The sequence below is a fragment of the Sylvia atricapilla genome, chromosome Z (genome assembly GCF_009819655.1).
Source record: "Sylvia atricapilla isolate bSylAtr1 chromosome Z, bSylAtr1.pri, whole genome shotgun sequence".
In the NCBI taxonomy this organism is placed as follows: domain Eukaryota; kingdom Metazoa; phylum Chordata; class Aves; order Passeriformes; family Sylviidae; genus Sylvia; species Sylvia atricapilla.
This window is the reverse complement of record NC_089174.1, coordinates 43,366,864-43,381,336: the sequence shown is the minus strand read 5'-3', so window position 1 is coordinate 43,381,336 and position 14,473 is coordinate 43,366,864.

The window sequence follows — 14,473 nt, the reverse complement described above, 5'->3', positions numbered from 1 at the left end:
CATCATCTACTCTTCCTTCATTCATCCAGGTCTTTGTTTCATTGTGGAAGGCAGTCAGGTTGGTCAAGCACGATTTCCTTTTAATGAATCCAGGCTGACCACTCCTGACCACGTTCTTGTCATCCATGTGGATAGAATGGCCTCATTTCAGAATGAGATGCTCCATCACCTTTCCAGGGACTGAGATGAGGCTACTGGCCAGTAGTTTTCTGGGTCCTTCTTCTTGCTCTTTATGAAGACTGGAGTGATGTTTTCTATCTTCTAGTCCTCAGGCACCTTTCATGACCACCATGGCTTCTCAGAGATGTAGGGTGTAGTTATAGGAGATCACACTGTCAGCAGCTCTCTGGTACCTTATGTCTGCTGGATCTGGATAAGAAGGGGTGGTGGATCTATTTTATCCTTTGTCAGCATCTTTCTTCTACATGATTGGGCATAGCTGAAGACCAGAAGGGAAACTTTCAAATTCTATGGCAGTGGTAGTGCGGTGAGCTACCAGGCAAAGAACATTGTTAACCAGTGGACCTTTCTCAGCACTGAATTGCATTTCATGGTACTAAACAAGTGGAAGTTGTGATCAGCCACTGGTAGCTGGATATCTACAGTTACAGTTTACAGGTACTGCCAAATGCTACAAGCCATGCATGCCAGCTTTTATTTTGCAGCTGCTCCAGATGTGAATATTTATTATTTATATATCTTGTTTAAATTGATCAGTTAACTTATCATTTGCCATAATGCTCTGTAAACAGAATCCAAGAGACTTGTCCTTTTATTTCCTTGTGAATTAGAATTAAAATCCTCTGTATTTGGTAAAGCAAGTTTTGGAAATCTGTGATGCTGGTTGTGCTAGTACAAAGGATGACTCATTATTGGAACTTTAGGTTCAGGTTAGATGCCAGTCAACAATTAATAAACGTGTTTGGAAGTCTGCTCCCAAAATGGAAAGGCACAGGATGTACATATCCTCACTTGTTTGTTCCACAGGACATGGATTGTAACTGATGTTTTGTGTGGGCTGTGGAGAGGCAGAGGCAAAAATAATAACAAATCAAAGAGTCCTCTAGAAAAATCAGAATGGCCATTCTGTGAGTGCTCTGGAAAGATTTCATTGGCACTTTTGTCTAAACAAGTCAATCCAGATTTACTCAGTTAAAAATTTATCTCTTTTACAAACCATTTGCCACTTTGACACCAAGTATAGCCATAATTTCTATGCTAGTCTTCCCTAACATAGCTATCACGTGAGCTTGTGAGTCAACTGATTAGAAGCTTTTCCAGTTATGAACCATGTCAATAACTGAGAACATACTCTCACAGTACTGTGCTTGTGAAGCAAGTAAAGAAAATTAAAGGGATTGGGCCACTACCCCTTTCAAAACAAGGAGGAAAGATGTTTTCCTGTGCCTTCTCAGCTTTATTGCTTATAACCCATCAACCAGAGTTCAAAAAGGAGTGCTCTTTCATTCTACCATTGCTACAGCAAACCTGTGGTTTGTCTCTAATAACTTTTATGTCTATCTCATATAAGCCCTAATTAATGTTTCATTCCTAACTAAAGTGTTCCATTAAGGATTCATTTTATTTCTGGGAGGCACAGGGCCATCACAACTAACAGTTATCATTGGTTTGACAGTTTCATGGTTCAGCTGGAACAATTTGCAGAGCTGTCCGTCAGTATCTTCCCTGTAGCTTTCCAGCCTTTCTATTTTAGTCATGAACTGCAGAACAGAGCAGAGTAACAGGCCACTAAGTGATACTTAGAAACTGAAGGATTAAAGCTCAGAAAAGCCACTGGAAATACTTTGCCTAATAATTTATTAAGTTGTTTTAGTTATTTTGCAGAAGTTTAATGCTAGTGCATTAGAAGAGGAGTTGTCCTTCAGAGATATCTCAGCAGTGCAGGACTTGCAATATTTTTTGTTTCATGGGTTTTACGCCATGCTCTCCATCAAGAAGTAGCACTGTCAGTTCTCTAAAGCTAGTTCTCAGTAGAGGGGATGGCAGATACCTCTGCTGTCTTAGCATGCATTACACCGTGCACTGTGAAGGGCTGGTAAAAGCCTTTCTGTAGTCTTCCCAGTATTTGGGCCTCATGTGATAAGGCACCAGAAGGGAGAAAGGAAGAGATGTCAAGAACTTGATGTGTTGGGCAGCTCTGCAGGCACATTGCCTTGCAAGACCAGGACAAATCTATGCCCTAAGCCTCCCAGAGTTGGGCAATCTCAAGCTGTCTGTGATATGGCTGTGCATATCCTTTAGGTACTTGCATATAATTCTTTGGCATATATCCTCCCCTGCACTACCTGTCTTACACTCATAACAGACCTTGTATCTTGAAAGAATTACCTGTGGTCACAGTTGAACATGAGCCTGTAATAAATGGTGACAGTTTGTGATAGCATTCCCATTTCATTGCCATTCCAAATGATAGTGTGGAATATTCATGCCCAGCATTTCACAGAGCTTCCCTATGAAGCCCATTCTTCTACAGGAACAATGACCAGTCCCAGAGCAACAGCCTCTTGCCAGCTGCTTCACCTGGCTTTATACAGTGCTCCCTAGAGGCTTTTTGTAATGGCAGGAGTCTGCTGAAACACACAGTACTGTCCTGTGAAAACCCCAGGGTTTGCACTTCAGCCTGATGGCCATGCTTAGTCTGATGCAGACTGAGAAAACAAGTAATCCTGAAATTATGTGGGCACAGTGGTACCCAAGTTAAAGTAAGATGGACTTGTTGCATGGCTTGGAAGATTGTTGATGTGCTTGCCCCCGGGTTTCCATTCAAGAAGGTAGGTTATAATTGTAAGTAGATAATTAATGAGAAATCTTCTCATGTAAGCTTTTCTTATTTGTACAGTGGAGGAGTGGGCATGCTCAAGTTAACTGAATACTCTTTCAGGAAAAGTAACTTAAAATAATGCATGTTAAAATGGGCTGGTTTTGAAGATCATACAACATATTAAAAGAAAGCCCAATGTCATTCAGCTTCAGGGCCTTGCAGCTGCTTCTCACACAGAAATGTGAATTTTTCTGCACAGATAAAATTCCCAGTTTTACCTCCTTCTGAAAATGGACTGGTAAACTCATTGAACTGGAGCATAACTTCTTTCCTCCAGAGCCCAAAGCACATTTAGCAGCTCAGCAGATATGAGCATTGCACACTCATTTGGGATTTTATGGATATATGCATCTGTATCATTACATTCTGTGATGCACCCTTATCTAGACAGAGCAGCACTATTGGAGGGATGACATTAACACAGTGCATCCATTTCAAGTAGTCCTTGCACTTATCCTTCCCTATCTATCAATGTGATTAGTAAACATGTATATGCATGCACAGACACAAACACACAGATAGATATTCCTCTTACCAAGAGTCAACTCTCAATTTCTTGTCAATCAGTGGTTACTGTTACTGTTACTGGAAACAGGTGTCCTCAGAGTGATGACATCCTGCATTACTTGTCTGTATGGTGGCTTCATTTTTCTTCATGGGATGTATTTTGCTGCTCCCAGATTTCCATCTGACTACTATGTATTTTCCAGACCAGATCCTCTGCTTTGGCTTGTATTTTGCAAACTTCAACCATACAGATAAAAATTTCTTCACGGTTGTTTGGATTTTTTTTGATTGAAGGTGGAAAGATGAAACAAACTATAGTAACAAGAGAAACAAAATAGAATTGAGAAATATCTTTGATAGCTAATTATGTAAGAAGTAACAAATGTGGGTACAGTCTACCAAGGCATTAAAATTTAGAGGTTTTTATCAGACTGGCTTTGAATTTTAATAGTTTTCCCTTCCTAAGACTAACCATGTTCTTTTCAAGAGATCTAACTTCAAAAACCTCCAGAAATTAGAATTTAAACACAAATTATTTTACCTGAGAAACTTCTGCTGGCCACAGATGTCACCAAGAAAAAATGAGGTGCTCTTTTCAAAAAATTTGTTTCATTTAAATTTTTGCCTTCTTGAAAACTTTGACCTTTTCTGAATTGCAAGGCTTGTAGCCATCTCTAAACAAGGGCATCCTGTTAGCTGAGCCAGCAACACTTTAGTTCCAGCAGATGTTAGCTGTTATTGCTGCTCGCTTCTCATGGGTCTGCTCAGGGAATTTCACCCTTTACACTTCCTTGTCAAGCTGCAGCTCATTGGCAATGTAAATATGTCAGACAATCACTGACACACTCTTGCTTGTTTTGGTGCTGATGTTTGACATGGCACCAACATGCTGTGATGCCCAGTTGACACTGGGTGTCAGTTTTTCCTCTTCATCATGTCTTCCCTGTAATGTTCACCTTTGTGGCCCTGGAACATTTTAACTGAGTTTGCACCCTGAATCCAAGGGGTGTCCTGCCACTTTATATTTACCTTCTCCACCTTTGATTCAAAACAGCTGCATCTTCTGTGGTATAAATGAGTGACAGTTGAAATTTTTATGGACATTCCTTTTATGCACATTCCATCTCAACACATGTTCTGCAATTATATCTTCATATTTACATCTGTCCTTAAGCAGGTAATGCAGGATGACTCAAGATGCTTTTAATAATGGATTAATGGATGCTCTCACAAAAACCAAATCACAATACTTTGTTTCAGAACTTAGCTGCTCAGCTCTATTGGTAATTGTTATCATACATTTTGCACCAATTTTTGCTTCATCAGGTACTAATATACATGAGTCATGACCTCAAATACTGTAGATGTACAATATTACTGGTGCAGCGCCTGAAGACATCTATCGTATAAAGTTGACATAGGACCTGCTGCACAGCCTCTGGAGGCCTGCAGAGGAATTGTCATTTTTTCTCTCATTTCTGTCACCCAATTTTGTCCATAAAAACCAGCAAATTATTCTTATTACTCATGTAAGTCTACCCTGATCATTATCTATCTGGATGTCTTCCTTGTTACTGACTATGTTTCAAATTTTAGAGGGTGTTGGGTGGTACTACAAGCATATAGTGAATGGATTCTGTGCCAGTCTCAGAGCCTAGAGAAGATCTGAGATGCAAAACTTCATTATCTTGTTGTGCCAGATGAAACAATGGGAGGAAAAAGAGTGGGATCTAGGTAGCCCAACCTAAACCACACAGAAGGCAGAGTTAGCTAATCCCTGCAGAACAGGCTCTGAGATGTCTCTGTCTGACATCTCTGCAGCAACAAATCTTTTTCTACTGATAGCAGAGAAAGCCTTGAAGTGGATGCCTCATTTCTGTATAGCTAGAGCTAGAGGGAATGAATCCCATTAATCAGATTATCTACTTCTGCCTGAAGCAAAACCAGGAATATCTCAGCTCTGCTGAAACCTAAAATTTCATTGGCAACAGATCACCAAACACTTCTCGTCTAACCCTAAGGCCATGTACAAAACTTGAAGCCTTTCCCCTTTAGAGAATGTCTTTCAGGATGATAGCTAGTGGCAATCCTTCTGTTACTAGAGCAGATCATGTTTTAGATTAATTTTTCCACTTCCTCCCTCTCTCAGTCACAATGCCCTTTATGAGGTTGCTGATATTCCTTCCGGAAGCTTTTTCAGACAAAGTACAAAAGAAAAGATGGTTTCTGATCATAACGAAACGAGGCTTTCTCTTGCACTTTTTAGCCAGAGGCACAAGAGGTATTGATGGCTCAGCCTGTCCTAGAAATGTCAGAACACATGAGGTTCACAAAGCCGTGCATTAAATGAAGTGTACAGAACTCTGTAGCAGTCAGACAGTAATTTAACAAAATTAAAGCTTTGCTATATAAAGAAGAATCAGACAACTTTGCTGATTGCCTCCTGCCTCCTTCACTAATACAAAGTTATCCATAAGGAGAGATGGACAAGCCTACTGACCTACCATAAGCAGGATCTTGCCATTTAGTTCTTGTTAATATAAATGCTTCCAATTTGTGCCTTCAGTTACAAAATTACTCTTTTCTTAGCAGGATTGCTCTTCACATAACAGAGGATGAGGCATTACTTTTTTCTTTCTGAATTACCAGAAGATTTGGATTTTAATTAATTATCCATTTAAATTGGAATGGGTTGCTACTCTCCTTTGGCAGCCTTGAACTGCTCTCTTTCCAGATGCAAACTTAAGCCAGCCCCAAAAGGTTAAAAATTCATGTTTCAGGACCTCTGGAGCTTTGGTCACTTACACTGCAGTGTCTTCGTGCTTTATGATGCTGCTGATTTAATTTGGTCAGTCCCACAGCAGTCTTTTTCTCAGCACACTTAATCTTGAGGGCCATCAATAAAGGAAAAAATTAAAGGGTTCAGAAATTGTTTTTTAAAAGGATTAAAAATATTCTTTGCTAAGGAAATGGGGTTTTGTCTAAGTGGCTCTGCTTATAGAAGGTTGGCACCACTTTCTAAGGATAAAAGAGTCCCCTCCCTATCCCTCATATAAATCAACTAGCAGTTGAAATATTTTGCAGAGTAGATATGTCATTATGAGATTTCATGGGAGATGTCACTTGGCTGCTTGCACTTCTGAGAGTGTCGTATGTCACTGCAGTGATAGCATGCTTTCCCTCATGAGGAGCTCTGTTGAGGAAGTTTAGGTTTGGCCAAATACTCCTTTAGTTCATTTTTTGCAATTTGCCTAAAAGGAAATTAAAATTTCTTGTGAGAATCTGCATGGTTTTTTGATAAACTGTAGGAATGGCTCAGATAAATAGCTCTGGGATATTTAAAGCAGCGCTAGTAAGACATGTCAGCACAATCTGAGTAAAAGTTCTATGTCACAGTGCAAACTGATTTTTAGCACTGAGATAACAATTTTCTCTTTCAAAGAGATCAAAATTCTTCAGAGATTTGCAGTTCCTTCTGGAAGTTCCTTCTGGAGGGGAAAATGTCCTGTGTGAAAAATTCTGACAAAAGTCTCAGCTAGTGGGAAATCCAAGCACACTTAATGTGTTTTATTGCATGCTAAGGATCTGACATCAGTGCTGCTTTGAATCTCTGTGCTTTGACTAGTTTTCACGGAGTCTAAAGAAAAATACTTGCACAATTTGTCAGCTCCACATGGAATCTTTACAGGATTATTGAGGTCTGAGTGACTAAATTCCTTAATGTTTTTCTGCTGTTGATTATACTCTAAAATTTTTCAAGAACTTGTGTCTATAATTTTTGTTAAAAGGGTTCCTCCTGACCAATTTCCAGTGAAATCTGATGAAAAACATAAAAGGAGGCCTCTTTTCAGATGAAATGATGATTGATGATCATGGATATGTCTGATTGTCCAGAAAGTGTCTCTTAGTGGTTAGTGCACTAAAGCCCACATTTTCAATGTTCAGTTTTTGTCGATGACCCTGATTGATCAATGCCATGGCTGTTCCAGTTGTTCATGTGACCACTGAGCTCCTCCTTTTTCTCCTTGCCTTGCCTCTCATGCCAGCTTAGAAACTGACACCTCTGAATATTGTCTGCCTGTCAGTGTGTTTGTGCAGAGCTCTTGCAAAGTAAATCTTTTTGACACCAGAACTTTTTTCACACTGTAATTTGACTGCCCTTGTTTTTTATTACTGCATTCTCACTTCCCACTGGCATTAAGGAACTTCAGAAAGCTTTAGTGATGGGTTGGGAAAACAAGCAGTGAGGGGAATACTGTTCTCTCGGACATAAACATTTTTAATACTACTTTTCGTATTCCACAGTTGTGATATGGTCTTGTCTTAGGTTGCAATACAAGATGTAACCCAAAGTATGTATTCTGTTATCATCTGTTACAACCAGGTGGGACAGTGTTCTTGATCTCTTCCACAACCCATCCTCCCTCCAGGACATATCTGCTGTTAATGGGCCATTGAGTCTGACATGCATGACTGATAAAATTACAGCATCCCATTGTGAGGTGCTCCACCCAGTGGGAGGAGCCAAGCCTTCCTACCTGGATAAAAAACTTGAGATTCAGAGCACCAGAGGCGCCTGTTTCCACTAGATTCCCAGAGGAAGATTGGACCCATCTACACCATCACTGGACCTTCAGAGGAAAACTACACCCTTTTACAGGATCATTGCTTCAACAGAACCACATCTGTCACTCCAGGAATACTGCAGCCACGATTTAATTGGACTGCTACCAAGTCTCTGACCAGCAAGGTGTCAGGTTGTATTCTGACACTATCAGAATAGTACTTTTTGTACTGCTGCATTTTCTTTTCATTTTCCTGGTAAAGAACTGTTCCAATTTCCATATCTTTGCCTCAAAGCCCCTTAATTTCGAAGTTATAATGATGTGGAGGGAGGGGGTTTACACTGTCCATTCCAAAGGAAGCTCCTGCCTTCCCTAGCAGATGCCTGTCTTTGCAAATCAAGGCAGGTCTTTAGGAGCAAAAAGGGAATAAGCCAAGTTGATAAGAGTAACATTTTCACCCTTGCAAGGCATCAACACTACTCACAAAACCAAGCACAGATAATCCCAAACAAGACTGTTTCTTCAAAATCTACTAGACGCTAAGGATAAAAGCATCTCACAGACTCTGAAACAAACAGATTTACTTAAACTTCCAGCCCTGGTTCAGATTTTTTCCCATTTGTTTGCATTTAATAAGGCAAGTTCCCACACAAAATTTTGAGTATGTCTTGAATGTATTGCCCTTTTTGCCATGTGCAAACATCCTTGCAGTGTCCGTAAAATGCTGTAGTATCCTGGGAAATGTTGGAGAGTTGGACATGAAGAATTTTTAAGAGAAATATTAGTAGATCACTTCAATGTTCACTTCAAAAATAAGTTTTGAACAAATAAAGTTCTGAATTTTTGAAGAAGTTTTGAACAAAGTTCAACCTCTTTTTGATATGTGTAGAAGCTGTGTACTTTAACTTTTTCATCACCTGTGAAAGTGTTTGAGATTTCAGGACAACATAGCACAGATGTTTTCAAATGGACGTTGATTAGTTTCATTATAGTGGAAATCTGAGAAGTAAATGGCAGAATTCCTACAGACATGGATTATTTGACCACATATATTTACAAGTTCTCTCAAATGGCACTTTTTTTTTTTTTTTTTTTTTTTTTTAGACAGGCAGTGTGCCTGCTGTCAGCTCAACTTTCAGATTACCAGCACATTGCTAAGGCTTTCCTGCAGCATCAGCAAGGTAGATGGGTTTACTTCATTATCCAACCTGACAAAACCTTTACCCTTACTTAGCTTCTCTTAACTTCTGTCTTCTGACAGAAGATTAGTGATGGAGGAATGTCAGGTTGCCTGGTCTAGATAGATGTGGTGTGTTTCTGAGGTTTTTATCCCAGGTAGAATCTGACATGTAATTATGTAAATGGATGCAATGTCTATCACCACGCAGTCAAACATTTGTTATTTCTGCTGCACTTGTATATGTTGGGGCCCAAATATTTCAGGATATAAACCTCATTTGAAAAGATTTATCCTTCATCTTGAAGCTGGTGTTCTTGCTACCCAGATTTTGGATAAAAATTAGGACAGGTACTGTATTTAACTCATTTCCCATCTGATGGTTTTGTTTTCAATATATGTGGCTAATGGCTGAAGTAAGAATAGAACTGTTCTTTATCTCATCCCGGCTTCCTGCTCAAACAATATTTTTCCGTCAGATATTTTTCTGTCTACACACTGGCCCTTCCAAAGGTCGATTTTTAATGAGTTTTAAAGAAAACTAGGTTTCTGTAAATTTGTTGTGAATCAAAATCTGCATTAAGGGAACAACTCAAATGAGATCTGTCCCATCTGAAGAAACAACAGACAGACTATATATCTCATTTGGAAGAAGTCACATGGTTAGTCAGCACAAATATGTTAGTTCACTAATGACCATACATAAACATAGCTCCTGCCTAGCTTCTACACGTGTTGCTTTGTACTCCTTAGGGATCTGAAACTGAGCAATAAGAATGGTCACAGCTGTGGAGATACTGGAAGTTTGGAGGGAAAAGATGCATACAGAAAAAATAATGTTTCATCACTCCTCCAGCTCATTGACCAGCTCATTTCCCTAATGACAACTGTGGTTCTTCTTTTTCAGTTGTTAGGGGTTTTTTTCACACTAATGACATTCAAAGACTCTTCCCCCCCATTCTTTTTTTCTTTCCCCCACCACCAAATTCTCCATTAATTTTATTATTTCTTTGGAACACACCCACAAATTTTCTAAAATATTGTTAAGGTTAAATATCAATCCACTAGAACACAACCTCAGAGTAGTTATTCAGCCAGCATATGACCACAACCATGAATTGTTGGATCAACAAGAGCACTGTTGGGTGTGCTCCATTCACATGTTGCTTGAGTTCCTTGCTGTCTTGGTTTGGAAAGACAGGTGTCTGCCAGGGAAAGCTGGAGCACCCCTTGGAATGGGGAATGTAACCCCCCCCTCCCAAATTATTATAATTTTTCAATGAAGGGGCTTTCAGGCATAGATATGGGAATAGGACTAACAGTTCTTTACTAGGAATATTAAAAATACAAATGTAGTAGCAAAACCCCCCAAAACATAAGCAAACAAAAAAAATCCTAGAAATGCTACCAGAGTCAGAATATGACCTGATACCCTGTCAGTGAGTTTGTTGGTAGCAGTCCAGAATAAGTCTTCCTGGAGGGACTATTGGAATAGAGTTGATCCTGTAGAAAGGGTACAGTGGTGGCAAGATGGGTCCGGTCTTCCTCTGAAAATCCAGTGGAAAGCAGGCTGTCCTGATGCACTGACTCTCAGGTTTTATCCAGGTAGGAGTGCTTGGCTCCTCCTGATGGGTGCAGCATCTCACCACGGGATGATGTAATTTTATCAGTGATGCAGTGAGTGTCAATCGCCCATTAACAGCAGATATGCCCTGGAGGCATATGGAAGAGGCATGGAAGAGATCAAGAACACTGCCCACCTGGTTTTAACGGCTGGCCCATTAACACTAACCCACCCCCTCCTCCTGGAACCATGGGGACAGAAACACCTACTCAGCCAGTTTCAACAGATGGGAAATAGAATACATCTTGCATTGAACCCAAGACACCTGCTCTTTCCAATGGTCTATTATTTTATGAACTTGTAAGGGCTAAAACTGGGCATTTGCGTCTTAACCCCTTTTCGGCAAGGCAATTTCAGACATTCAGTCTGGAACTCTTTACTGCAGTCATATTCCCATCATTTGCTAACTCAGTCTGGCCCTGTATCTTTTGTTAAAGACCCCCACCCTTCCCATTCATCACACTCTTTGCTATTGTATTTCCCCTAACAGTATCGCTTGCTATATCCATTATCCCACTACAGGGAAAGGGCATGAGGAGAACTCCCCCGTAGTCACTGAATCCAACATTTTCAGGATGTTATGTCATAGCATCCCTTTAAGCATTCCCATTTACACTTCTGCTTGACTTGTTGTTTCCCTAATTAAGAATTGCTAAATTTCTTAGAAATAAAATGTTGGCTAAACTAGCATCCCTGGAGGCAATGCATATGTCAGTATAGAATTTGGTGGCTTCCTCAAGATCCTATTCAAGTTTGTGTGGTCTTCATGTTATTTTTGCTATTGCAACTGCATGCATAAAGCTAGAGATTTCTGCTGGACTCCCTCTGTTATTGCTCTTTAGAGTTGTTGCAAAATATTTTGTGGTTTCCATTTTGGAATTGAGGAGAAATGGCATCTGTGGCAAGGAGCTCAAAAGAGGGTACAGAAATAACCAATGCACCCTCCCTACAGTGTCTAAGTGTGCTTGCAATGAAGAAAGGTATTTATGTTAAGGAAGTGTAGAAACATATATATTACATGTTCAAAACCTACTCCCATGAACTATTGCTTTAGTAGAGAATTCTAAAAAAGCTGAACAGTGGTGATTGGTTTGAAGTTTATTTCCTTGAAAGGGATCAGGTTTTATCAGCTTATAGTCTCCATCAAGTTACAAAAAGACTTAGTCCAAGCTGAAGGTCAGTGAAGGTAAAAATAAGTCCTTAGCACAATGGAGGGTGCTTTGGAGATGTCTCCCAGTAATGGTTTAGCTTATAAAAGATGGACCTTTGTGTTGTACTCTGGTTATTGAATCTGCTTAGCAGACAGGATCGTGGGCATCCATAGGCATCCCCTTCTTGTGCTTGGCTACTCAGTGTGTGTTGACTGCCTGACTTACTGACTGCCTACTTCATAGCTAGGGCAGCAAGGGCAGACTCATAGAGGTGCTATGGCTCAATCTCTTTAATACAAAAGAAAAATTAAGAAAGAATAAGGCAAGCTACATGAACTGAAGAAATCCTGTGCTCAGTTTGTGGAAATGCCCTAATCAATGCAAGCTTCAAGGCCTCTTCTCACACATCATTTAGAACCTGACAAAAAAAAAAAAAAAAAAAAAGGCTTTAATATAGAAAACCCTGCCTGAAGCATGAGCAGATTATTCTGCATACAGTAGCCACTGAGGTTCCATCTTCAGTCAAAGCTTCACATCTGCTGCACACTGAAAGCCACAGGTCAGTGTCTGGTGGATCAGAGAGCAGACACTGTTGGTGTAAGAGGTCCCAGAGCATGAGAGAGACCAAAGGCCAGGACTTACATATGGGTGAGATCCAGGCTTTGCTGCAGGGAGTGTGGATGTACTGCTCAGAGTGTGACACTGAAGTACAGGCTGGACTGTACTTTAGCAAAGGATAGTCCACAAATTGCTATTTCACATGCTTTCTTTAAATACCCTTTCTGTTGTATCAGTCTGTTGAATATTCATATTTTTCCATAAACTAGTTTCCATATTCCAGGGACTGTTTTGCATGGCCCATCCTTGGGTCCACCTTTTTAGAACATGCATGTTTCTTGGCTGTGTCTTCATTATCACCTCCAGATTGGGCCTTGGTCCGTGCTTTCTTCAGATGGGAGATGCTGATAGTTGGTGTTTCAATAGCAGAGTCTTCTTTACATGTTCACTGGGTGTTATCCCGGCCAAACAGACAGTTTAAGCATACTTTATCATTACTACTACTATGCCTAATTTTCTTTACTAACAGCAGAAATAAAAACTTGTATCCTTACCACAAAGCTATTAATCATATAGCACACATCTTGCAAAAAGCCAACTTTATAATAGTCATTTATAACAGTAGTAATACCAGAAGCTGAAACAAAACAGTGGATCCCAATAGCACTCAGGCCTAGCTCAGATTAAGAGCAATCTTTTACTTCTATGGGACTGCAGTTGGCACATATTAGGCAGGCACAGCTGCTGTCAGTATTGCTTCTATGAAGCTATAGGAAATTATCATGTGTGAGAGAGGTGAGAGGTGGAACACAGACCAAGAGCCCATCAGAAAATCATTTACCTATTTAAGTGGGGGAGAAGGGATAGGGCCGTGAGAATGGAGTTCAGAAACAGAGCAGAAGTAACCAAGAAAAACAGCTGAGAAAGCATCTGGGTGATAGTCCCAGATGGGAGAACACAGAGAGCAATGCTTTTCTCTGCCTTAGTAATAGATGCACACTTGTTAGAGAAGGGTGACTCTGACGATACAAAATAATAGAATTCTGGTTTTGCCTGCAGAAGTGAAAATCTTTGTGACCCTTTACCCAACTACTTGTGTGAAAAATGTACCTTTGAACCCAGTGCTTGCTCCTTCAGAGGGTTGTCACAGGTGGCCTCTGCCTCCCTGCCTAATGTCTGCAAAGCCTTGAATGGTTGAAAAGTCTATTTTATTTCTACAGTTAACGGTCTTGAAAGATTTGAATGGTAACGGTATCCAGATGCCATGAATCAGAAATAGAGCATTTTAAGGCAAAATATCAATGTTTATATGCTGATGAATTGCCCATGCAGCGCAGACATGGAAAAAGCACTAGTCCATATAAACTTTCCAAGCTAAATTGTTCCATCACCACTCAGAACCTAAGGAGCTTCATGTTCCAGCCTTTAGAGATTGTCCTTCAATTGCCTACTCAATTTAAGTATCTCCTATTCTCGGAAATCTCCCCTCTGTGACCTTTAGCAAGTTTCCTGTTTACCTAATTTAGTTAATGCTCAAGATATGCAAGACTGACTATAGAACTGTCAGTCAGATGGCAGGACTTGGGATTCTTTCATTATTCCATTTACAGTTTCTTTCTGCTGGCATCCCTTTTTGCTAGCAGTAGGTGTCCCATGCCCAAGGAAGCACTGTGTGTGAATATGCAGAGACCAAGCTCTAGATGAGCTGGTTGATTCCTTAATAGCTGTCTGCTTGCAAAAGCAGTAAGTAGCGGAGTAGGCATAAAGTTAAATGCTGCTGAGGTCCCAGTGAGCCATTTCAGTGCAGGCACCACAAACAAATGTATAGGTAGCCCTGGGCAATAAACCAGTGAGAAGTAGCTAAGATCCCCCCAGTGCTTCCAGAGCAGCAAAGGGTGAAAAGTCCCCCTAGTGCAAACTCACTTGGCTAGTGGTAGTTAGCAAAGAGTTGACAGACTGTGAACTTCTCCACCGGATGCAGGGGCTTCTCAGCAGGAGGACATCAGTATCTCATGATGGAAAATGTGTTTGTCACAGATCTTTGTAACA